The sequence below is a fragment of the Haemaphysalis longicornis genome, unplaced genomic scaffold (assembly GCF_048455015.1).
Source record: "Haemaphysalis longicornis isolate Haplotype H1 unplaced genomic scaffold, Haemaphysalis longicornis Haplotype H1 scaffold_8, whole genome shotgun sequence".
NCBI lineage: Eukaryota > Metazoa > Arthropoda > Arachnida > Ixodida > Ixodidae > Haemaphysalis > Haemaphysalis longicornis.
This window is the reverse complement of record NW_027526445.1, coordinates 44,268,677-44,291,540: the sequence shown is the minus strand read 5'-3', so window position 1 is coordinate 44,291,540 and position 22,864 is coordinate 44,268,677. Positions and strand designations below refer to the sequence as shown.

Genomic DNA, 22,864 nt, shown 5'->3' with positions numbered 1-22,864 from the left:
CGACAAAACCACGAAATTTGGCACAACCGGAGGAGAGCGCCACACATTCGGAACGAAGCAAGAAAGGTCTGTTTAAGGCACTCTCAGAAAAGGGCGATATTGGAGCCGGGACTGTTAGAAACGCCTGTCGGCAGCTGTTTTATACATTGTCTTATATATTATCTGGTGTAATCGTATATCTCAGCTGCCCACTAGGGTATCCGCCATAGCAGTGTGTGGAGGTAGAAAGCTCAGTAACATATCGGAAGCTCGCTTCGTACGCTTATGATGGGTGCCGGGCCCCCAAATTCCTCGCCCCAACTTTATTTTTCCTGACTTTGTTCTGATTTTCTAGAGCACCGGGGTCTCGCTGCAACCCACGAGCAGGCAGTAGACCGGTTGGCGCCGTATTTCTGTGACATGACAATACGTTGGCTTACAAGCTACAATGCTATTCATTGCGCGACGGGCATAGAGTGTGGGAGGAGAATGCTGAACGCAGTCATTGATTTAAGAATCATGCGTGAACGCTGTGTATTGTTAGCTGCAAAACTTCGCGGCATCAGCTTGCGGTGAGAAACACCGCGGCCTCGGATGCGCGGCGTTCTTATCCCCCGCCCCTTCCTGCTTCTCGATGCTATTCCCGCCTGCTGGCCTGGCCACACCGCGCCTGCCGCTGAGAAGCCAGTCTGCCATCAGCGCCACGGGCAGTTGTGCAGAGAAATCTATGCCTCAAAAAGACTGCAGAAGGAAGAAGAGCCCACCTAACGACGCCACAGCGCGACGCCACCTGCCAGAAGCGCTTGCGCGGCTCGAAGTTCACTTTCACACACACTGCCACAGGCTGCGTGGATTCAGTTACTCGAGATGCCGAGTATGCCTTCTCGTTTTCCTCGTCGGTGCTCCCTTTGAGGTATACTAAAGCATCAGCGCCACAGACTAACTAAGTAGCCGGAAGGCACCAGCACTGGTGACGCCGTCGTCTGAAAATCACAATTCCATTCCCATTCCATTCCGGGCAAACAGCGCTTAATAGTACCATTCCATTCCATTCCTCCGAGCATTGTCCTAATTCCATTCCCATTCCATTCCGGCATCTCGAAAAGGTGGAATGATTCCGGAGTCATTCAAATTCTGGAGTGGTAACCCCGCAACACTTGTGTGTGTGTGTGTGTGTGTGTGTGTGTGTGCGCGTGTGTGCGTGCGTGCGTGCGCACGCGCGCGCGCGTGTGTGTGTGTGTGTGTGTGTGTGTGTGTGTGTGTGTGTGTGTGTGTGTGTGTGTGTGTGTGTGTGTGTGTGTGTGTGTGTGTGTGTGTGTGTGTGTGTGTGTGTGTGTGTGTGTGTGTGTGTGTGTGTGTGTGTGTGTGTGTGTGTGTGTGTGTGTGTGTGTGTGTGTGTGTGTGTGTGTGTGTGTGTGTGTGTGTGTGTGTGTGTGTGTGTGTGTGTGTGTGTGTGTGTGTGTGTGTGTGTGTGTGTGTGTGTGTGTGTGTGTGTGTGTGTGTGTGTGTGTGTGTGTGTGTGTTTTCTCGACGAGCCATGGTGACGGAAGAGCTAAACTACCTGCTCCGCTGATGTGGCTTCGAGAATATGCTGCGATTAAACGATGTCGAGCACCCGTTCACGGCTGCGGTCTTAATCATGGGCTCTCCGGCTCGGAGAGGGTTTTTGGGTTTGAGTGTTTGAATTTTGGGGCCATGAGAAAAATGCAAAGCGCTTTACCACTGGGAGTTCTGGTTATAAAGAGACGGTTTTTGCTAGCGTTCGGCCGAGCGTTCCGGGCTCAGTTGCAGAACGTCACTCTGCCCGTTCAGGTTTTCCTGTTGTAAGCAAGGCCGTGTGCTGCTGCCTCCAAAGTCGGTGTTCTCTACTCGCCCTTAAACAAATTAAGTTTTCCTCTAGTCCCTTCGTCATTACCAATGGAGGAACTGCTCTGCAGGCCGCTCCTTCACCATGCTACCACGACTTGATGAATGCCGGCTCTTGGATGCCTTCGCCAATGTAACAGGGCACTGCCTTTGTTCGCCACGCTCTCATTACACCGTTCACCCCGTCAATCCGAGACGGTTACTGACGGGACGTTATGTCTGTGCCTCTGCATGACCAGGAAAACTGAGACTGAGCGGTACGTTGGAGGCTTGTTGTGTACAGTGAAGTGTTCATACTTGCACCGCCCGGTGTGCAGGACAGAGTACCGGCGGACATGTGGTGTGATCACAGCCTTTGCCGCTATGGTACTTCCGCTAGAAAGCATTCGTATAAAATGGCAGTGCATGTCAATTTTATGCTCATGCAGGCCTGTACTGGCGTATGCAAGGGAGAGCTCCAAAGGCCGAGACTCCTGCGAAAAATTAGTGTTCCAGGGAGAGTTGCTTACGAGGGTGCTAAAATTTCTGTGGCGTTTAAATATATTCCGAATATTCGCGACTATAATTATTCATATTTGTTATTCGGCTATTACATCGCGATGATCTATTCCTATCCAATGAAACTGCCTGAGTCTCTAGTGTTCTGTGATCCATATTTCCATATTCCAATCTTCGTGTAAGATGATAGCTAGCAAGTAAGCAAAGAGCAAGTTGGTGCGATGACGGAGGCGGAGCTCTCTACTCGGCAAACGTATTAAAAGAAACTGTAAAATACTATATAAGGCGAAACATCAATTAAACGCCGGGTTGTTATCCGCTTGTCTTCCGCTGCTAATGTATATTATATGGCAACAGTCCCAATAGTGTTTCACCAGATCCGTCTTGGGAGCAGTCGTAGTTGATTTCACCCAACTCGGCCACCCGCTATTGCTAACTGATAAGCTAGAGTCATTGTTAATTATTGGTAGTCCCTCTGGCTAGTCTGGGAATGTAAGCGCCTTGGCCATTTGTGTAAAATCAAGACACAGTAATCACTTGCGGATGCGAACGCCCACGAGGGTTTTACACCACTGGATGGGGACAGTCTATCTTGATTTTTACCCAAACTGCCAAACCGCTTCCACTCATTGCCTTGCAAGAGTCACTGTCCATAGTTGAGAGTGACTACGGCTAGTCACTTAACGAAATCGGGTTTGCGGGTTGGGCCATGATGCAACACTGAGATGGTTTTTCGGTGTTTTACCGTGTCAATATTTGTATTCTTAACGTAAATATATTCATATATTCAATATATATTTACAATGAATTCTCAATAACAAAAAATGTGTTATTAAAATTTTTAGTAATTTGCATGCGCTGTGTTAGGGCTTGCAATTTTACGTGCAATTTAAAGACAAAATTGCTCAAAACTTTGAAAAGTCATGTCAGTACTCCATTCAAAGCGAGTAAACAAAGTCCCCTAAAATGGCTGAACCTCAACAATCCATCTCTCGTTTAGAAGAACTGCGAGTTGGGCTTGTTGGTATAGGTTCATAATGGGAAACAGCGCAAAAGCAAACCTTGGACGAGAAAGACAACGGGACGAGGCGCTACTAGCAACTCAAACATTTAATCGTCAAAAAACACACAAATATATACACAATCTAAGCCACCGCCAACACAAAAGTACAGTACAATCTACAATCTACTCACGCTCACTGATGGAAGCCAAAACCACGAGGAATGCGCGTGCCATCCGGAGCTACCGCACACCATCGTTCTTGACAAACACCGTAAGCGGGCAACAAGAGAGATAATGGAAGTTTTTTTACATCAAAAAAGAGGAGAAAACAGATGTCAGCCAACCTTCTGTTTTGCTATCAGATGCTGAGTTTGCTTTCTTGGATAAGGACAGATAAAGTGTACCGTGCATCTTTCGGAGTATGAACACGTGTGGTTTGGTTGTATGCAGTGTTTTTGTTAGTTGTTCCCCCCCGTGACTGTACAAGATTGTAGATTGCACTGTACTTTTGTGTGGGCGGTGGCTTAGATTTTGTATGTATTTGTGTGTTTTGACGATTAAACGTTTCAGTTGCTAGTAGCGTTTCGTCCCGTTGTCTTTCTCGTCCAAGATTTGTTTTTGCGCTGTTTCCTATTATGAACCATCTCTCGTAGAACCTATTCCTACTAAATACTCACTTCCCAGCCACTCACTATCCCCCACGCACTACCACCCACCTTGTATTGCTATGCCCCAAACTCCCCACCCTCAACCACCCCACTTCTCTGGGGAGGTGGGAGTGTCTGCTGCGCATCGTCCGGCTTGAAGACCACGTTCTACTGATCAACCGAGCCAAGGTGGCAGTGGCAGCCCTTGGCCGATCGGAATAGAAGACCCCCCCCCCCCCCCATTCTCCTTTTTTTTCTTGTCTTATACCCCTTTTCTCTTACTAAAACGCTTTATGTGCGAACCGACAATCTAGGAAAACGTGCTGTACTCTGTCTTTTATGCGCAATAAACAATGGGCCCCCCATTCAAGATAGACACCTCTGTTTTGCATCCCAATTTTAACCAGTACCAATCCAGAAATTCAGAGTAAAGCTTTGAAGACAAACGTTTCTCACTTTCTTTCCCATCCTCTTGACACGTATAGAAAAATAGTGACCTGTGTCGGCACGGTAGCGACATCTACACGCGGGTCGGGGAAAAAAAGATTCCGTTAAACCTCTCGAGAATTTCTTGGTGGTTACGGAATACAGCAAATCACGAGAAAAACAAGCAGTCAGACAGCGATATGAAAAAACATTTCCGCAAAAAATCCGGTATTCGTGCACGTTCCTTAAACTGTGGACAAAACAAAATCAGGTAAAGTATTGGCCAACCTAACCTGCAAGGACATGTGCACGAAAGGGTGAAACCTGGTTTCTTAACAATAAAAACATGCACCACATTCCGTAGAATACACAAATGGGGAAATATCAAGATCACCTCCTTCGATCCGTCTAAAAGGATTGCTGAGACGACTCCTAATCTCGATCTGAGATTGCACCACAAACACTGCAAGAATCCACGGAAATTTTTGCGCCTTTAAAGTGGGACAGTACAGCAGCCGCATGACAGAACAAAGTTTTGATACAAGGAACGCCCTGCGTGCATTGCTCGAGCCAAAATTGGATATACATATTGTAACATTAAGGAATAGGGAATGAGGGACAAGAAGAGAGTGGAGTGGGTCCGGGAACAGACGCGTGCTAAGGACATATTATATAAATTAAGAAGAAATGGGCGTGAGCAAGGCATGTAATGCAAAGGCAAGATAACCGTTGCTCATTAAGGGTAACAGAGTGGATCTGTATAGAAAGCAAGCGTGGCAGGGGGCGGCAGAAGGTTAGATTGGCAGATAAGATCAAGAAGTTAGCGGGGATAAATTGATCGCAACAAGCATAGGAGCGGTATAATTAGAGATTAATGGGGGAGGCCTTTGCTCTGCAGTGGGCGTAGATAGGCTGATGATGATAATTCGCCCCGCCTCATCTCTACGTTTGCTCGTGTACCAAGTGCCCTTTTGTTCCCATACTTTGTGTCTTCAGGGAAACGCACAAATGGGATGCCGATATAAAAGGAGTCGACGCTGACGAAGTCCCTCGTTCGTGAACGCCCGGCTTGCGACAGATCACCCAGCCACATACCAGTGCACTTTTTAAGATGAAATAAATTTCCAGTTCTGTCACAAAATTCGTGCATGACACCGAAAGCATTTTTAACTCTTCAACGACCAAGGCAGAAAACGGGCGACATCACCCCTACACGCTATGAAATTACAGCGCCGGAATCCAAGGCGTACACCGTGATTACGTCTCTCTTGTGACTTTTGGCGTATTAAGGTTGAACGTAAAAAGAACGTAAAGAGAAAAAAGCAAGGGCGATAGCGCGCATCCTTTATATACTGAGGAACGGACATAAATGATTTCTGTTCGCTTCTTATTGACGCTTATTTTTGTGATTGTGTTAAATAATGTTACCCTAACCCCTCCTAACGTAACATTTCAAATGTCTAGGTGCTTTAGTCCTTCAACAAATGTGTCATAGGATACGGAAGCTTATCTAAAGCAGTTCTATACGCGACTGATCCATTTCACACGGTTCGAGTATACTACTTGCAACATGAATATTCGAGTGTATCCTCCTCTTCTTTACACTGCAATGTTTTACTCTGGGCGACTAATGTTTTTATGACACCTTGTAATGCTCTATCTGGTACTCTTGTGAAACCTTCCGTATATATAAGCAACTATGGCAATACGGAATTCCTATTTAGCATTGCGCACCCACGTGCAACAAATGCAGATAATCTGGTCAAAAAACCAATAAAATCATTAGTCAGAATAATACGCTTGACACAGTTTTCGTGTTTGTCTTATATAAAGCGCGCAATACGGCACCATATGCTGTCCGTGTAGTCAGGACCATGATTTGGTATTTCTGGCTGCCCTAAAGAGAAAAAAAACCGGTGCCAACATTTTTCAACGTATAACCATACTCTATTATCATGGATAGCGGACTAATATCGATATTTTCATTCCGGTGGTAGGGAACACTTCATGAGGGTACTTTCATTAAAATCTTGTACTCTATGCTAGCAATAGGGAAATTATACTAAATTCAATTGTTTTCCATATTCGTGATGCTGCTCCGGTCATCACTCTTCGGAATAACGATTTGATAAAGGAGGGACGTAAGAAACGCTCAATGAAAGATTCACGACAAGCATTGCTGAAGAACTATGCCAAGTGTGACTGAAAGTTTGGATAAAAATCTGCCCTTAAACAGTCAAATATGGCGGATTTATCATTATTCAAGATTTCTCTCGCCTCTTCAATTTCACCTTTATGCGCCTATGAGTACTATAAGTGTCTTCGTAACGTCGATTTGAAGCTACGGTATTTACGTGAGGAACAGACGGTGGAAACCATCTTAAAGCTTTTGTAAGAGAAAATGTCTTGGTAGTGTTGAGAGAACGCGAGTTGCATTTCGTGTTTTTTCTTCTCTGCCTGTGCCAAACTAAGCTCGATTCGGCTGATATCGTTGCTTTTCGCGTAGACTTTCTCGTCCGATAACGGGCGCTTCGTTGGCGTCTCGCCAGCCGGAAGGGACCTTGGTTTTGCTATGTCGCCAATGAGGTTGAAGGCGTATTTGGGTCACTTGTAATACCTAGCAGAGTGCGTCTGCGTCTCATCAACAGTGCACTTCGTGCGCTGCTTGTGGTGTAGTGGTTATCACATCCGCCTAACACGCGGAAGGTCCCAGGTTCGATCCCTGGCAGGCACAGCTTTTTATTTTGTCCCGCGGGTTATCCGATTTAAAATTCCTGGCAAAGCATCAGTGTCAATCGGGAGCGTAGGCTGAAAAAACTTAACTATTCCAAACTAGTAAATGAATGATTGAAACCAGGTTTATTCGGCACATTATAATGTGCCGAAAGCACTGCGGTGGAAGCGACTATGGTGTCATAGCAGAGGGAAAGAATCGGGCTGCCTCCGTTTTATTAACGGACGTTTAGGAGGCAGCTAAGTGGGGGACGCTTGAATCTTGTGGCTGTCGAGGAGCCGTTCAATAACCGGTGGCGCCACCGAGTCTTGAAGGAACAGCTCGGTGGCTCGATCCGGAGGCTTGGGATCCGGACAGGCCCATGTCAGGAGAGAAGAAGGCCAGGGTCCCCGTTTTATGGTGGCCAGGGCACGAAGCTTAGCTGGAATGTAGAGAGGGACTCCCAACACAGGTGGTCGGGATCTGCGCGGCAGTTGCACGTGGACCAGGTGCCAGCTACAGGCGGTGGTGTGTCACATGTGTTGAAACGCCGGAGCTGTGGGTTTATTCCGTTTTCCTTCGGCTTTCCTAGCGGCTAATTGTCGTAATAATTTGTTTCCGCATAGCACTGGTCAAGCAACAGTTGCAGCCATTTTCTGTAACCATACTCCCTCCGTAGGTGGTCTTGCTCACTGCGCAACAGGCAACGTGTAACCGCCGGCTAACAAAGGCTGAGCTATCACGGATCTCGTTGAGTCGCCATCACCTTTGTGTACAAATACATTGACAGAAAAACGTTCTTCGAGAAAAGATAAGTCTTCTTATATCAAAGTATGAAGACCCTGGGCATATATATATATATATATATATATATATATATATATATATATATATATATATATATATATATATATATATATATATATATATATATATATATATATATATATATATATATATATATAAATTTATATTTCTATATATATATATACAAGAGAAGAAAAACTTCGAACAAGGTAAAAGCACGATTGTGGCCTACGTTTCAGCAAAGAGAACTTGCTTTCAAGTTCTCTTTGCTGAAACGTAGGCCACAATCGTGCTTTTACCTTGTTCGAAGTTTTTCTACTACTCCCTATATATATATATATATATATATATATATATATATATATATATATATATATATATATATATATATATATATATATATATAATTTCTTTTGTTTTCACTGGGATAGAGCGTGACACGATACCATCCTGGGCTGTCAGGACAGTCCTAGAACAGCTCCGTTTTTAATGCAGAAGGAGTTTAGATACCCAATGACGCCCGATTGTAGGTCCATTCGGGTTCCCATTGAAACTCCAAGACCAGAAGTTTGTTTCTTCTATCAGCTTTCGTTCGATTACCAGCAATGCCTTTTTGGTGAGCAAGACCTAATTATATTTTCCCTCTCCTCTGTCACATGACATTTCACGATGGTGATTCTAAAGTACATAATAAAGTGCCTAAAGCATGCAGGGGCGCTATTTTAAACTTTTCTCGATCGCCGCCATCTTGCAGAGTTCCCATCCACCGTGGTGGCTTAGTGGCTAAGGCGTCGCGCTGCTGAGTCCAAGGACGCGGGTTCGATTCCCGGTCATGCCAGCCGCTTTTCTGGTGGATACGAAAAGCAAAAACGCCCGTGTGTACGTGATTTTGGCGCGCGTTAAAGATCCCCAGGCGGTCAAAATTAATCCGGAGTCATCCACCACGGCACGCCTCATCGCCCTTTTTGCGGCAGCTCATTCAACCCCACAATCTATAAATCAACCATCTTCCAGAGTTGCTGTTCGCATTCGCTTTCACCTTCGTCGCAAAGATTAGTTCTAGCCAATTGACTTCGCCATTTCCAGAAGTCAAATCTCGTTACGCTATATAGATCATTAAGTTTACTTTTAGGAGTATCAGCCTTGTTGCCTTGGCAATATTGGCTTTTAAAGAGGAACTCTTAGTGTTAACCGGTCCAAATAGGGAACTGTTCTGAAAGAAGGCAAAAACTGGAATCTTCGCGATAAAGAGCTGTGGGAGCTTTGTCAAACAACTTCACGTCTGACAGTTTGAGGACGCACTGAGTACATCACTCTAAGAATCATTTGAGTGCGTTTGGCTGGAAACCTACTCAGAATATCTTGAGGGCATTGGAGGAAACATGGGGAGGTTCGTAAAATTGAAGACGTTCTGAGTATGTTGTGTGTTGTGTAGGAACCCAAGGGTGTGCATGGTAATCAGGAATTTAGGACAACATGATTAAGGTGTTTTTACTTTATTGTGGATACTTCAAGAAATCCGGCCATTCTGCGCCTCTACGCCATGATGGAGGCTGGCCTGGAGCCTGGAATCTGGTACAATCTAGCTGGGTAGTTTATCCAGTCCAGTCTAGTTGAGTTCAGTTGAGTAAACATCAGCTAGTTTTATTTGAGTTCAACTCAGTTCAGCTGAGTTCCGTTGAATTGAACAGAGTGAGTTGAGCTAAGATCAGTTCGGTTCAGTTCAGCTCGGTTCAGTCAATCTGCTAATTTTCTTTAGAATAAATATCGCATGAGGACAAATAATTTTCTAAAGTTAAGCTTCTTAGGCACGGAGCGACCGCAACTTGAACCCTTTTTTTACGGAAGACCGTGTTACTCCGTGCCGCCGAAATAGCTCAGTTGGGAGAGCGTTAGACTGAAGATCTAAAGGTCCCTGGTTCGATCCCGGGTTTCGGCACAGCTGTTTTTTTTTTTTTGTTACGTTTCGGCACATTTTTTGTTATTTTTTAGGTCGTACACTTGTCAGTACCACTGTTTTCTGGCGCATTGCGTGCAGATCATCTGCTGATGATGCACAACTACTGTATCCTTCAGTGCCACGTGTTACCGGCAAAAAAAATCAAGACACAAGAAAACAGATTCCCGTGACGTCTTTTCTAGCGGCTATACAAGAACAAATGTGGCATTGTGTGTGCCGGCCTTATTTATAATACATTATTCACATTCGTTGCCCCCTTGAAACACTGCAGGTTTTCGTTTTTCTTCGTGGATATGTTTCAATTTACATTCAACGACAAATCCCCTCGAAACTCCCATCATTGTGCCTCCTGTAACTTTGCCGTAATTCCGGCGAAGCCGCTTTGCCGTAATTCCGGTTGACTCACTACCCCCCAACCCTTCTTTAGAGCAAAAGGTTTTTCCCTCGGCAACTTATTTGAACTGTTTTCGTTATTGTGTGGCGTGGTTGAGGTCTGCCCTGTATATATAACTGCACAGATAAAAAGGTACACCTCATATGTGTTTTTTATGTGGAGCTGCCCTTTCGAGCAGTTGGCCAGAGCACCATAAAACGGTTCATAAAATAAATTCCTATTGGGTAGTAATTTATTTGGTGCGCATTTCAGCGAATGCTGAAACCAGAAACGCGTATTTCGCCAACACCTCTCTGCGCCTTCTCCTTTCCCATGCGGTAGGGTTAAAGGAGGTCACAAACGAGCAGTTTATCTGATGAGCAGCAAATTGCGCAAACGTTACTCCGAGTGATCTAAGCGGAACTAATTGATCATTTGAAAGCACGGTCTTCATTCTACCCGATTGCGAGATAACCAGCAGGGTATTTAAGGGGAACGAACATACAAAACCTTTGTGATTTATTGAAGGTTGAACGTGAGATTCTCCGAAGCTACCTCACGTCGGGTGCTTGTGGTGTAGTGGTTATCACATCCGCCTAACACGCGGAAGGTCCCAGGTTCGATCCCTGGCAGGCACAACTGTAATTTTTTTTGGTTGACGCCTTGCCAAACTGACATAAAAAATATATGGCCAACTGAGCAGTAGATACCATCAAAACCACCCGGACTGGACAGGTACTCCCGTGAAATCCCTTGTTCAGCAGTCACGACGGCTTAAATATGGTTGATTGATTGATTGCTAGTGGTATCCCCTTTGAAGCAGGACGATTACGTGTCATCTTGCCAAGAAAAACTAATTTATCTGGTTTATACTTTTCGTTTAGTACTAACGCTGCTCGAGGGAATAAAACGTGTTTCTCTCTCTCTCTCCCTCGAGGGCAAACACAAAATACTTTTTTGTCTGATGCAGGTGTAGTGGTATCACATCCGCCTAACACGCGGAAGGTCCCAGTTTCGATCCCTGGCAGGCACAACCGTAATTTTTTTTGGTTGACGCCTTGCCAAACTGACATCAAAAATATATGGCCAACTGAGCAGTAGATACCATCAAAACCACCGGGACTGGGCAGGTACACCCGTGAAATCCCTTGTTCAGCAGTCACGATGGCTTAAATATGGTTGATTGATTGATTGCTAGTGGTATCCCCTTTGAAGAAGGACGATTACGTGTCATCTTGCCAAGAAAAACTAATTTATCTGGTTTATACTTTTCGTTTAGTACTAACGCTGCTCGAGGGAATAAAACGTGTTTCTCTCTCTCTCTCCCTCGAGGGCAAACACAAAATACTCTTTTGTCTGATGCAGGTGGTACCAGTCTTAGGCCTTATTCGCCTCTCTGCTTTAGGCCCACCAGCATTCTAATCTTCTTTTAGTCGTCTCAACAGCCTTGAAGTAACTCGTGCTACCCTTAAATATCAAACCTTCTGGAAGGCGAAGATTTCCCCTTTTCAGATTTGGATGGATACACCCATATTTTAAAACAATGCGCCGCAAATTTTTGTTTCTTTCCCGTGGACCATGCATGCCCCGTCATTTTCTGTATACTTCCTCACAAAGCTGCTAGTTCTCAAGCAACCTGCTTTATCGTGAAAAGGCAAAGCACTGTCTTTCGATTTACCGTAGAATTTTTCTTTTCTGATGTCCGATTTCTCTGCCCTATACATATCTAACGACGTGTTAGCTTCCTTTTTTTCTCCATTTAATCGTTCCTACCCGCCTTCCTTCTTTTGTGGTTACCTTGGCTGTCTTTCGTACTCTCTCCACTGCTCTTTTCGCATTTCATCGTTGGCCTACTAGTTTGCCTTTTCTTGCATAGGTGCCTAAAAACTTTAACCCTCCAGCTACGTTGATCCATTACTCTCAACCTCCTCTCAAAACATATTTTACTCTGAGCTTACGACGCCCAGCCCATTGCTCCCAGTGCTGCTTCGTTAGTTGTTTTGCCATGGGCTGCTAAGACCAAACGGCCTACTGTTCTCTGGTTCACTTCAAGGCATGAAAGTGCGTCTTATTTTAAGCAGAGAATTGCATTCGCTAATGTGAGGCTCAGAACCATTACTCTTTTCCACATTCCCCCCCCCCCCAACTTCATATTTGTTATATCTCCCCAGAGCTCTATGCTTCATTATAGCTGCGTTGCGCTTTCTTTTATTCTTAAGTTGCTCTTCGTGAGTTCTTAAGTAGTTCTCCCCTCCGTTTATCCCCACCCCGAAATAATAATATTCTTTTACTGTGGGTAATCATCCATGCTCAATTGACACGGTGTCAGTACTGGTGTCACTGAAAATCCTTTGCAGGTTTCTCAGCGGTAAAATTTGACCCGCGATCTGTGGCTTCCTGGCCACTAATAATTATGAGCCTTTGCATTTCGTTCTGGTTATCAGATAAAAAAAACAATGTCGTCTGCGATTAACATTCCCCGGATGCGTATAGCATACCCGGAAATGACGCCGCTCCGTGGCAAGTGACGCAGCTGCTACCGGATCAAGCAAACAGCCATAAAGCGGAAGTGCCATGCTTGCCGGCCGCGTGCTTAGTCCTCCGGGCAGCCGGGCAGCTGGAGAACCGGTCAATCTCTGCAGCTCTTGCTGGGCGCGCTTCCCTCACGGTTGTCATGCGCGCCACACGAGGTTGCGCGCATGCTTTTGACGGACTGGGCTGGCCGCTGCTTGCCTCCAGGGGTGGTATTCTCGTGTTTTGTCCATATTATGTCCGTTTCAAAAGTGTCCATTTTGAGCAAGCGCTCATTTGCTAAAAGCGAACACCCGGATGTCACGCCATGCAAGCAAGGGCGGAGCTATGAACAGCGGCTTCACGGAGCAGACGATTTGGAGCAAGCGATTTTTCGTTGCCTTGTGCTTGTTCGCTGCTGGAACAATAAACACATAAACAAGTTTAAAATAGGTTTAGTCGTTTAAATTGTGTTTACAAGAACCGTTGCGCAAAACTTAGCCCAATGCCCGTCTAGAACTGGACGTACGTCACAATAAAACGGACGCAAAACGGACAAACACGAGAATACCGCCCCAGGAACGACACTCCACCTTGGTCGTATGGCCGCGCTTGTTTCCGTTTCGGTTTCAAAATTGCCTAGTTTTAACTGGTTTCACTGGTCGCTTGCGGCGTGCATACGAGGAATTCATCTCTTCTGTTTCCTGTTTTGCAGACGTTTTGCTCGGACAATACTGAAACAGGGTTTCACCACGCAGAAAAGATTGAGTGCCTCAACAACACATCTATATCTTTCAAAGGTCTCCCTAGACCCTGTCCCTCTCCATCGTCCCAGAGAAAAATATTGGTTGCCTTATTTTACTATTTACGCGGAATCGGCGTAGCAGAGACAATTTCGAACTTTACCTGTGAGGTCGTGCGGACTTTTACCTCCCCACGCAAAGCTTCGTGTTCACTTTTTCTTTTAACCTCTTCTTTCGCCCCTGTCTTTTGCACTACTTCTTTTAGGGACTTTACTCCCTTCTCCCGATCCCCGCAGAATAGCATGTAGGCGGGAACATGCCCGCAAACCTCTCTGCTTTCATCTAATAAAGAGCTCTCTCTCTCTCTCTCTGGGTTTTCAACAGGTGTAATGTTTTTCTGCACTTGGCCTTAAAAAGACAACAGGCTGTCTTTACGTCTGCAGTGAAGTTTCTCATGAGGGCACTTCACGAGCACAAACACGCACGCACACATTGAAAAAGGAACGACAACAAACAAAGAAGTAAAGGAAGGAAGATTCATGAGTGGGATCAGAAAGCTGGATAACCTGGATCAGCAGACTACCGAGGACCCGAAAATAGCGTGTCAAAAGGTCAATTTTTCTTGGTATTCGTCACGATAAACCGTGGAAATATTTTATTTCGGCTGGTCTGAACTCTTACGTAAGGGGTTGTGACCATCCCAAACTAGCTACAAAAAGAGATTTCTGATCTGCCACGTATGTATTTCCTTCCTACCGCGGGCCCCGATCGCAAGTTTCGTTACGGATTTCGTGGTTGTACAGGCGTTCCAATCTGGTCATGCCGATTTAGGGAATCGTGCCAACGACGAACCTATCCGACGGTCCTTACAGGACAAACCCCTATCCCGGAAAACAACCAGGAACGGTCCGTATTCATGGCGTGTTCCTGCAGCACAACGGCAAGGCGGATCTCACCCCTCCTAGGCTGCAGCAAACAACTCCTCAGCTTGTTCAGATATCAACCGACTTATACCCCTGCTACACTAGCGTCCAAGTGTCATTTGAACCAAATGTCATTTGACTCGAATGCGAAGTTGTGCTGCTACACTGGGTTTTTAAATACCATTCGGCTCAATTGACACCCGAGCCAAATGAGTACCGAGAGGGATATTTGGGATTTCAAATGTGATTTCTAGCACTCTGGCACGCAGCGTCTTCGATCGGCAATAAAAAAATGTAATACTTCCCTACCTAAAACAAAAAAAATATTTTTGTTTCTGTAACTTTGTTCACTGTTCATTTACTTAAAATATGAAATCAACATACTCAATTTTTACAGTCTGAAAACCAGTGGGTCAGTTGGAAAATAAAATAAAGCTACGCAAACAGCCACCACATTAGAGTCAAAGCTCGTGTCTCTTCTAATTTGATATCATTTTACTGCCTTGGACTGCTGCTAAATTTGAGTGTTGTATTAATGTACGGAAACGGAAGGGGGCGAACACAGTGCCACTACAGCACGGCGAGCATTTGTGAAAGCTTTCAAATCCCATCGAAATTGTAGTGTAGCTACTAAAGTGCAGCACGGTGGATTCTGAATGACATTGGAAGCACCCCGTTTGAGTCAAATTACATTCGGTTCAAATGACATTCGGACACTAGTGTAGCCGGGGTATTACACTTAGTCTACCAAGATTGCGGGGAAAAGACACAATACGCCTCATTCACGAACTTATCGCCAGCAGCATCGCGAATAGCCTCCCGTACCACAACCTCACCTGGGTTACCACCCTCATTCACAAGGCCTTCAAAGTCGCCCTGCATGAGGAAATGAGGCTAAGGTCACGTGGTGCGTGAGCTCACTTACAAACCCGTCACAGGTCATGCGGCTACCGCGCAAGCTCGCCTGCATGTACCATTTGACGAGCGCCTACAGACAGTCCGTCCCAGTTTCCCATCCTTCACAGCCGCAGATTGGTAGGCGATCCTTCTTAGTTTCAGTATCCCTAGACATATGCATCTTCCCCTTTTCTCTTACCCTTGTCTTTTTCCTTCACCCTTTTGTTCTTTCATCTATTAGTAGAAGTTCATTCACCACCGCATGATTATATCGTCCGCGATGGCCGCTTGCTCTCACATAACTGTAAATTGACCAGACGTCGCGTTTTAGGCGGTACACGTTCGATTTTGCCGCTGTGGTCCCGCTGTACCACAGCCTGCTTGTGGGACGGTGTTTTGTCCCGCATATACGGCCGGAAATGTGGGAAACGGGTTTCAACATCAGTGTCATAATGAAAAGCTGAAGGAATAAAAGAGCCAAAAGAAACCGTTTGAGGAACTTCAAGAAAACAGCACACACGACAGGACAAGTAGCGTTGAGATAACGCGAGTTGTATTTCGTGTTTTTCTTCTCTGACTGGGCCCAACTAAACTCGATTCAGCTGATATTGTTGCTCTTCACGTAGACTTTCTCATCCGATAACGGACGCTCCGTTGGCGTCTCGCCAGCCGGAAGGGACCTTGGTTTTACTATGTCGCCAACGAGGTGATCGACTGAAGGCGTATTTGTGTCACTTGTAATACCTAGCAGAAGGCGGCTGCGTCGCATCAGGTGTGCACTTCGTGCGGTGCTTGTGGTGTAGTGGTTATCACATCCGCCTAACACGCGGAAGGTCCCAGGTTCGATCCCTGGCAGGCACAGCTTTTTATTTTGTCCCCCTGCTTATCCGATTTAAAATTCCTGGCAAAGCATCAGTGTCAATCCGGAGTGTACACACTAAATTTTTTACACCCGTTTAGCCAAAACACGTGTAGCATAAATGCAAAAAGGGTATTGGAAGCCCTTTACACCCTTTTTCTTGAATCTCAATACCCTTTTCCAGCTCTAGACCCTTTTTGTGTGAAAAAATGGCGTTGGTCAACTCAACACCCTTGGTATTTCTTAGGGTGTTGAAATGGTGTGAAAAAGGCGTTTAGCTGTTCATTGAATAAGGCCATGCTTGGATGCATAATAGCAATGTAAAGAACAAAACATCCCCATATACTTATCTACTCGCTAAAAATTTTCAAACGCAAAAAAAATAATTGTGTGTATGCAATGATCGCTCGTTTCAATATGCGGTGCACCTCATGCCCCAAGTTTAGCTTCGGCACGGAAAACACCAATTTGAACCTTCAAAATTAAAAACTCTATAGTCGTGTGGCGAAAAGGTGTTTGCCGACTGCAACACGCTTGGGTTTCTGTAGGGTGTTGAAACGGTGTCAATTAGGTGCTCAGTTGAAAAAAAAAAAAAGGACAGCGGAGCTGGGGGTCGACCTAGTTTCTTCCGTTCTTCCGCAGTTTTGTTATATTTGCTAAGCTTTGCCACGTTCTTGCTAAGCCAGGATGGCCGCTGAGGAGTGACCCAAGTTAACCGGATTTAACAAAGCTGTCCTAGTTAACCGGATTTTGCAACGCTCTTTTAGCCGCTTTTCTGATGGAGGCGAAAAGCAAAAACGCCAGTGTGTGCGAGATTTTGGTGCGCGTTTAGATCCCCAGGTTGTCAAAATTAATCCAGAGCCCCCCACCACGGCACGCCTTATCGCCTGCGTTGCGGCAGCTTGTTCAACCCCCAATCTATAAATCAACCATCTTCCAGAGTTCCTGTTCTCATTCGCTTTCACTTTCGTCGCAAAGATTTGTCCCAGCCAATCAATCTCGCAACTGCCAGAAAACAGATTTGGTTATGCTACATAGATGTGTAAGTTTTTAAAGAGGAACTCTGAATGTTAACAGGTCCAAATAGGGAACTTTACTGAAAGAAGGCAAAAATTAGAATCTTCCCGAAAAAGAGCTGTGGGAGCTTTGTCAAACAACTTCACGTCTGACAGTTTGAGGACGCACTGAGTACATCACTCTAAGAATCTTTTGAGTTCATTTGGCTGGAAACATACTCAGGATATCCTGAGGGCGTTGGAGGAAACATTGGGACGTTCGTAACATTGAAAACGTTCTGAGTATGTTGTGTGTTGTGTGGGAACCCAAGGGTGTGCGTGGTAATCATGAATTTGGGACAACATGGTTAAGGTGTTTTTACTTTATTGTGGATACTTAAAGAAATCTGGCCATAGTGAGCTTCTACGCCGTGATGTAGGCTGGCCTGGAGTGTACTAGAAGAATCTGGTACACTCTAGCTGGGTAGTTTATCCAGTCCAGTCTACTTTAGTTCAGTTGAGTAAACATCAGCTAGTTTTAACACCGTAAGGCGGGCTAGTTGGTACTAAGAATTCATGCTGAATTTTTGCGCAACGTAAGACTAGGACAGATAGAACAAGGAACACGAAGACTGCGCTGGTCTTCGTGTTCCTTGTTCTATCTGTCCTAGTCTTACGTTGCGCAAAAATTCAGCATGAAAAGCTAGTTTTATTTGAGTTCAACTCAGTTCAGCTAAGTTCCGTTGAATTGAACAGAGTTGAGTCGAGCTAAGGTCACTTCGGATCAGTTCAGTTCGGTTCAGTCAATTTGCTAATTTTGTTGAGACTAAATATCTCATGAGGACAAATAATTTTCTAAAGTTACGCTTCTTAGGCACGGAGTGACCGCAACTGGAAACCTTTTTGTGGAAAACCACGACACTCCGCACCGCCGAAATAGCTCAGTTGGGAGAGCGTTAGACTGAAGATCTAAAGGTCCCTGGTTCGATCCCGGGTTTCGGCACAGCAGTTTTTTTTTCTTAGTAAAGCGCATTTTTTGTTATTTTTTAAGTCATACACTTGTCAGTACCACTGTTTTCTGGAGCATTGCGTGCAGATAATCTGCTGATGATGCACAGCTGCTGTTTTTGCTTCAGTGCAACGTGTTGCTGGCGAAAAAACAGGAAAGAAGAAAGCAGACGCCCATGACGTCTCTTCTACCGACAATACAAGAACGAATGTGGCATTGTGTGTGCCGGCCTTATACATAATACATTATTCACACTCGTTGCCACCTTGAAACAATGCATTTTTTTGTTTGTTTTTCATCGTGGATATGCTTCAATTTACGTTCATCGAGCGACCCCCTCTAAATTCTTACCATCGTGCCTCCTGTAATTGTGCAAGCAAGCCGCTCTGCCGTAATTCCGGCTGACTCACTACCCCCCACCCCTTCTTTATAGCAAAAGGTATTTCCCTCGGCAACTTACTTGCAGTGTTTTCGTAATTGTGCGGCGTGGTTGATGTTTGTCCTGTAAATATGAATCCGCAGATAAGCAGGTACACCTGATAATATGTGCTCTTTTCTGCGGACCTGGACTTTCGAGCGATTGGCCAAAGCACCATAAAACGATTCATAAAATAAATTGTTTTGGGGGATAATTCCTATTGGGGAATAATTTATTCGGTGATGATTTCAGCAAATTCTGAAACCGGAAGCGTGTATTTCGCCAACACCTCTCTGCGCCTTCTTTCCCATGCGGTAGGGTTAAATGAGATCACAAACGAGCAGTTTATCTGATGGGCAGCAAATTGTGCAAACGGTACTCCCAGTGGTCGAAGCGGAACTAATTGATCATTTGTATGCACGGTGTGCATTCGACCCGATTACGAGATAACCAGCAGAGTCAATAAGGGGAACGAACACATAAGACCTGTGTGATCTCTTCGAGATTGCACCCGAGATTCTCCGAAGCTGCCTCGCGTCGGGTGCTTGTGGTGTAGTGGTTATCACATCCGCCTAACACGCGGAAGGTCCCAGGTTCGATCCCTGGCAGGCACAGCTGTATTTTTTTAGTTAACGACCTACCGAGTTCCCATTAGAAATATATGGCCAACTGCGCGGTAGATACCGTCAAAACCACCGGAACGTGACGCGTATACCCGTGAAATTCCTAGTTCAGCAGTCACGAAGGCTTAAATTTGATTGATTTATTAACAATGGTATCCCCTTTGGATGACGTGTCCTCTTACCAGAAAAACCTAATTTATCTGTGTCTTATAATTTTCGTTTAATACTAACTCTGCTCGACGGAATAAAACGTTTTTCTGTCTCCCTCTCGAGGGTAGGCACAAAATACTTTTTTTCTGTTCCAGGTGGTAGGTGTACTAGGAATTATTCCCCTCTCTGTTTTACGTCCACCAGCACTCTAATCTTATTTTTGTCGTCTCAACAGCCTTGAAGTTAACTCGATCTACGCTGAAATATTAAACCTTCTGGAAGGCGAAGATTTCCTTCTTTAAAGATGTTGTGCCACCAAATTTGTTGTTTGTGCATTCTTTGTTGCAAACGTTTTATATTTCTTTGAAAAGCATGATGCATGCTCTCACGTGCACATATTTTGAGTAAAAAATTTATTATAGCACGATTCATGTGAACAGGATGCGGTTTCGGTTTCTGGGTGCCGATTCAAGCAGTGACGTCACAGTGTTGCGAGGACGCTCTGCCACGTGTGTCTACCATGCGGCGCTGCGGTACGCTGCTACTTCACTGCGGCGTCTGCTCCCGCACACACGTGCTTCACCAGGGCAGTACACACGCCGACACGTCATGTCAAGCCGTGACAACTCCGACACGGACTCCCACACGGACTAATGAAAACCTTGGAGATGCAAACCATGCCCCTTTAAAAACCGCCCCCCCCCCCCTAAAAAAAAAGCTGTTTTCGTCGCGAATTCAACTCTCTAGTTTACAGAATTCCTGGCTGGTAAACTGAAATTTCTCAAATAGCGCTTGCGCAGCAGGGTTCCGCGAAGCCCCCGCAATACCTTATCGTCATCAACTCTGCTCCTTCGCGAAAGCGCTCGCAAAAATAAGTGGGCCCGGCTGCGACTGCGATTGTGCACTGTTGGGATAGTGCTTGCCGTATCTTTGGTTTTACGTTAAAAACCTTGGCCGATATTGATCTCTTAATACCAAAATTACCCTACGCAACTCTTCTTCTGCACGAAACTGACCTTATATTTTCTACAGGCGAGCCGATCGCACACAGTTTGCAGCTCCGGGGTAGCGTCGTTGCCGAAGAGCACGGCCGAAGCGTCGAACGCCAAAATACAGATCGCATTAGCGCTAGTGTTGAGTTGTATAGGCTTCATGGACCTTGCTGAGTTTATTACACTCCAGAAACTAACAAAATAGAGCCGCATTTATTGCGGCACGAATGTTGTCGGGCGCAGTTTTCGCTTCTCGGTCGATTCCCGACGACGCGTCGGGCGACCAGTCGGGCGACCGGTTTTGTTGGCGTCTTCAGTAGGCGAGTCAGTCATTCTACGGCGACTTTCCATCGGCCGACGTGTTTGTGTCGCCGTCGGCGTAGTGTGACAACGCGGTCTGGCAATTCGGCAGTTGGCCAATGGTTTGGCGACTCGTCGGCGTCGCCGTCGTGTCGGCCTAGTGTGTGATTGGACCAAGCGACCAAACAAAATGTGGTAACGTTGACGTCGCTCGAGTCGCTAACGTGGCATGACGTCACAAACATTGTTATGCTGGCAATTCACTGACGTCATGGTTAGTGGCGCTAGCGATGGGTCCCGATCTCCAGAAGAGCTTTTAGGTAGTTTTTAGAAGCGAATTAAAATATATATTAAGCGCTTGGTGTACCCAGCACTGCTTGTTGAGGGTACTTGTATACAGAGAAAGCCTACAGCAGGCTTTTTACAGACTTAAAATTTGGTGGCACAACACCTACAGGTTGGATGGATACACCCACACGTAAAACTATATGCGCCGCAAATTTCCGTTTCTTTTCCGTAGACCACGCATGTCCCGTCATTTTCTGTATACTTCCGCACAAAGCTGCTAGTTCTCAAGCAACCTGCTCTAGCCTGGAAAAGCCAATCGCTGTCCTTGGATTTATCGTAGAAATTTTCTTTTCTGATGTGCCATTTGTCTGCCCTGTACATCTCTAACGACGTGTCAGCTTCCATTTTTTTCCTCTCCATTTATTCGTTTCTATCCGCCTCCCTTCTTTTGAGGTTACCTTGGTTGTCTTTTATTCTCCACTGCTATTTCCGTATTTCATCGTTAGCCTACTACTTTGCCTTAACCACTGTGCGTCCAGGGGTTTATGCACAATTTCGATTTTTTGGGGGGTGGGGGATGTCGGTGGGATGTTTGAAGGGGCTGTATAAATCCCTAGGCAGGGTGGTTGTGGTTGTGGAATGTTTTTTTTGTTTTTGAGGGAGGGGGGGGGGTTGTCGAGGTCCTTCTGAGGGGGTGTTTTAGGGGAGGGGGGTGTTAGCGGGGTGTGTATAAATCCCTGTCACAGTGTCCACCCTTTTCTTGTATAGGTGCATAAAACTTTAGCCGTCCACCTACGTTGATTCATTACTCTCAACCTCCTCTCAAAACGTATTTTACTCTGAGCTTCTCGAACTTGAAACGACGCCCAGCCCATAGCTCCCTGTACCCCTTCGTTAGTTGTTTTGCCATGGGCGCCTGGGCCAAACGGCCTACCGTTCCCTGGTTCACTTCAAGGCATGAACGAGCGACTGATTTTAAGCAGAGTACTACTGCATTCGCAAATGTGTGGCTCGGAACCATTACTCCCTTCCACATTCCTGTTACTACTTCATATTCGTTATACCTCCACAGAGCTCTATACTTCATTACAGCTGAATTGCGCTTTCCTTTATTCTTAAGTTTCTCCTCGTGAGTTCTTAAGTAGTTCTCCCCTTCGTTTATCCACACCCCGAAATATTGATGTTCCTTTACTGTGGGTTATCCTCCGTGCTGAATATACACTGAGTCAGTGCTGGTGACATTGAAAACCCTTTCCCGGTTTTTCAGTGCTAAAATTTAACCGGTGGTCTGCGGCTTCCTGGCCACTAATATTTATTTATTTATTTATTTATTTATTTATTTATTTATTACAAGTACCTACATCGCCCATTGGGCATTGTTGTAGGGGGGTTACAGTAGAAAATAGAATACAAACAGCAAAATTACAACCGAACTAAAATCATGCATAACATTTTACATGAGAAATCTAAACACTTGCAGTACAGCATTGTAACAAAAGTAAAAAACCAAGGACTATACAACGAAAGCAGTAATTATATACACACCAAAAATCAACAACCAAGAGAAGGAAAAAGCAAAAGTACTCTATATGGGTTATTTCAGCAACTCAAAATGCTGCTTCAATGGCTGTTAGGAAATTAGAATCCGAGAATACTGATCTTTTAGCGCATTCCAGTCGCTAATAGAGTTTGGAAAGAAAGAGTATTTAAGGACATTCAATCGACAGGTATATTCTCTAATTTTATATAAGCGATCTTTCCGTTCGGACATATAACTAGGCGTCTTTAAATACCACTCTTTATTTATTCCAGTCTTACCATGATGTATAAATTTAAGTCTTTTAACTTTCCATCGTTCATAAAGGGGTTTCCATCCCAAGGCCT

The 22,864-nt window shown here is 45.2% G+C and overlaps 6 non-coding genes across 6 annotated transcripts; all 6 read left to right on the top strand.

The window, feature by feature from the left end:
• Nucleotides 1-7,075: 7,075 nt before the first annotated feature.
• On the top strand, nt 7,076-7,153 carry Trnav-aac (transfer RNA valine (anticodon AAC)). The gene has a single exon. It is a non-coding gene; the product is annotated as a tRNA-Val (tRNA).
• Nucleotides 7,154-9,805: 2,652 nt separating this feature from the next.
• On the top strand, nt 9,806-9,878 carry Trnaf-gaa (transfer RNA phenylalanine (anticodon GAA)). The gene has a single exon. It is a non-coding gene; the product is annotated as a tRNA-Phe (tRNA).
• A 959-nt stretch (nt 9,879-10,837) lies between these two features.
• On the top strand, nt 10,838-10,910 carry Trnav-aac (transfer RNA valine (anticodon AAC)). Its single transcript has one exon. It is a non-coding gene; the product is annotated as a tRNA-Val (tRNA).
• A 5,224-nt stretch (nt 10,911-16,134) lies between these two features.
• On the top strand, nt 16,135-16,207 carry Trnav-aac (transfer RNA valine (anticodon AAC)). Its single transcript has one exon. It is a non-coding gene; the product is annotated as a tRNA-Val (tRNA).
• Nucleotides 16,208-18,130: 1,923 nt separating this feature from the next.
• Nucleotides 18,131-18,203, top strand: Trnaf-gaa (transfer RNA phenylalanine (anticodon GAA)). The gene has a single exon. It is a non-coding gene; the product is annotated as a tRNA-Phe (tRNA).
• Nucleotides 18,204-19,168: 965 nt separating this feature from the next.
• Nucleotides 19,169-19,241, top strand: Trnav-aac (transfer RNA valine (anticodon AAC)). Its single transcript has one exon. It is a non-coding gene; the product is annotated as a tRNA-Val (tRNA).
• The last annotated feature ends 3,623 nt before the right edge of the window (nt 19,242-22,864 follow it).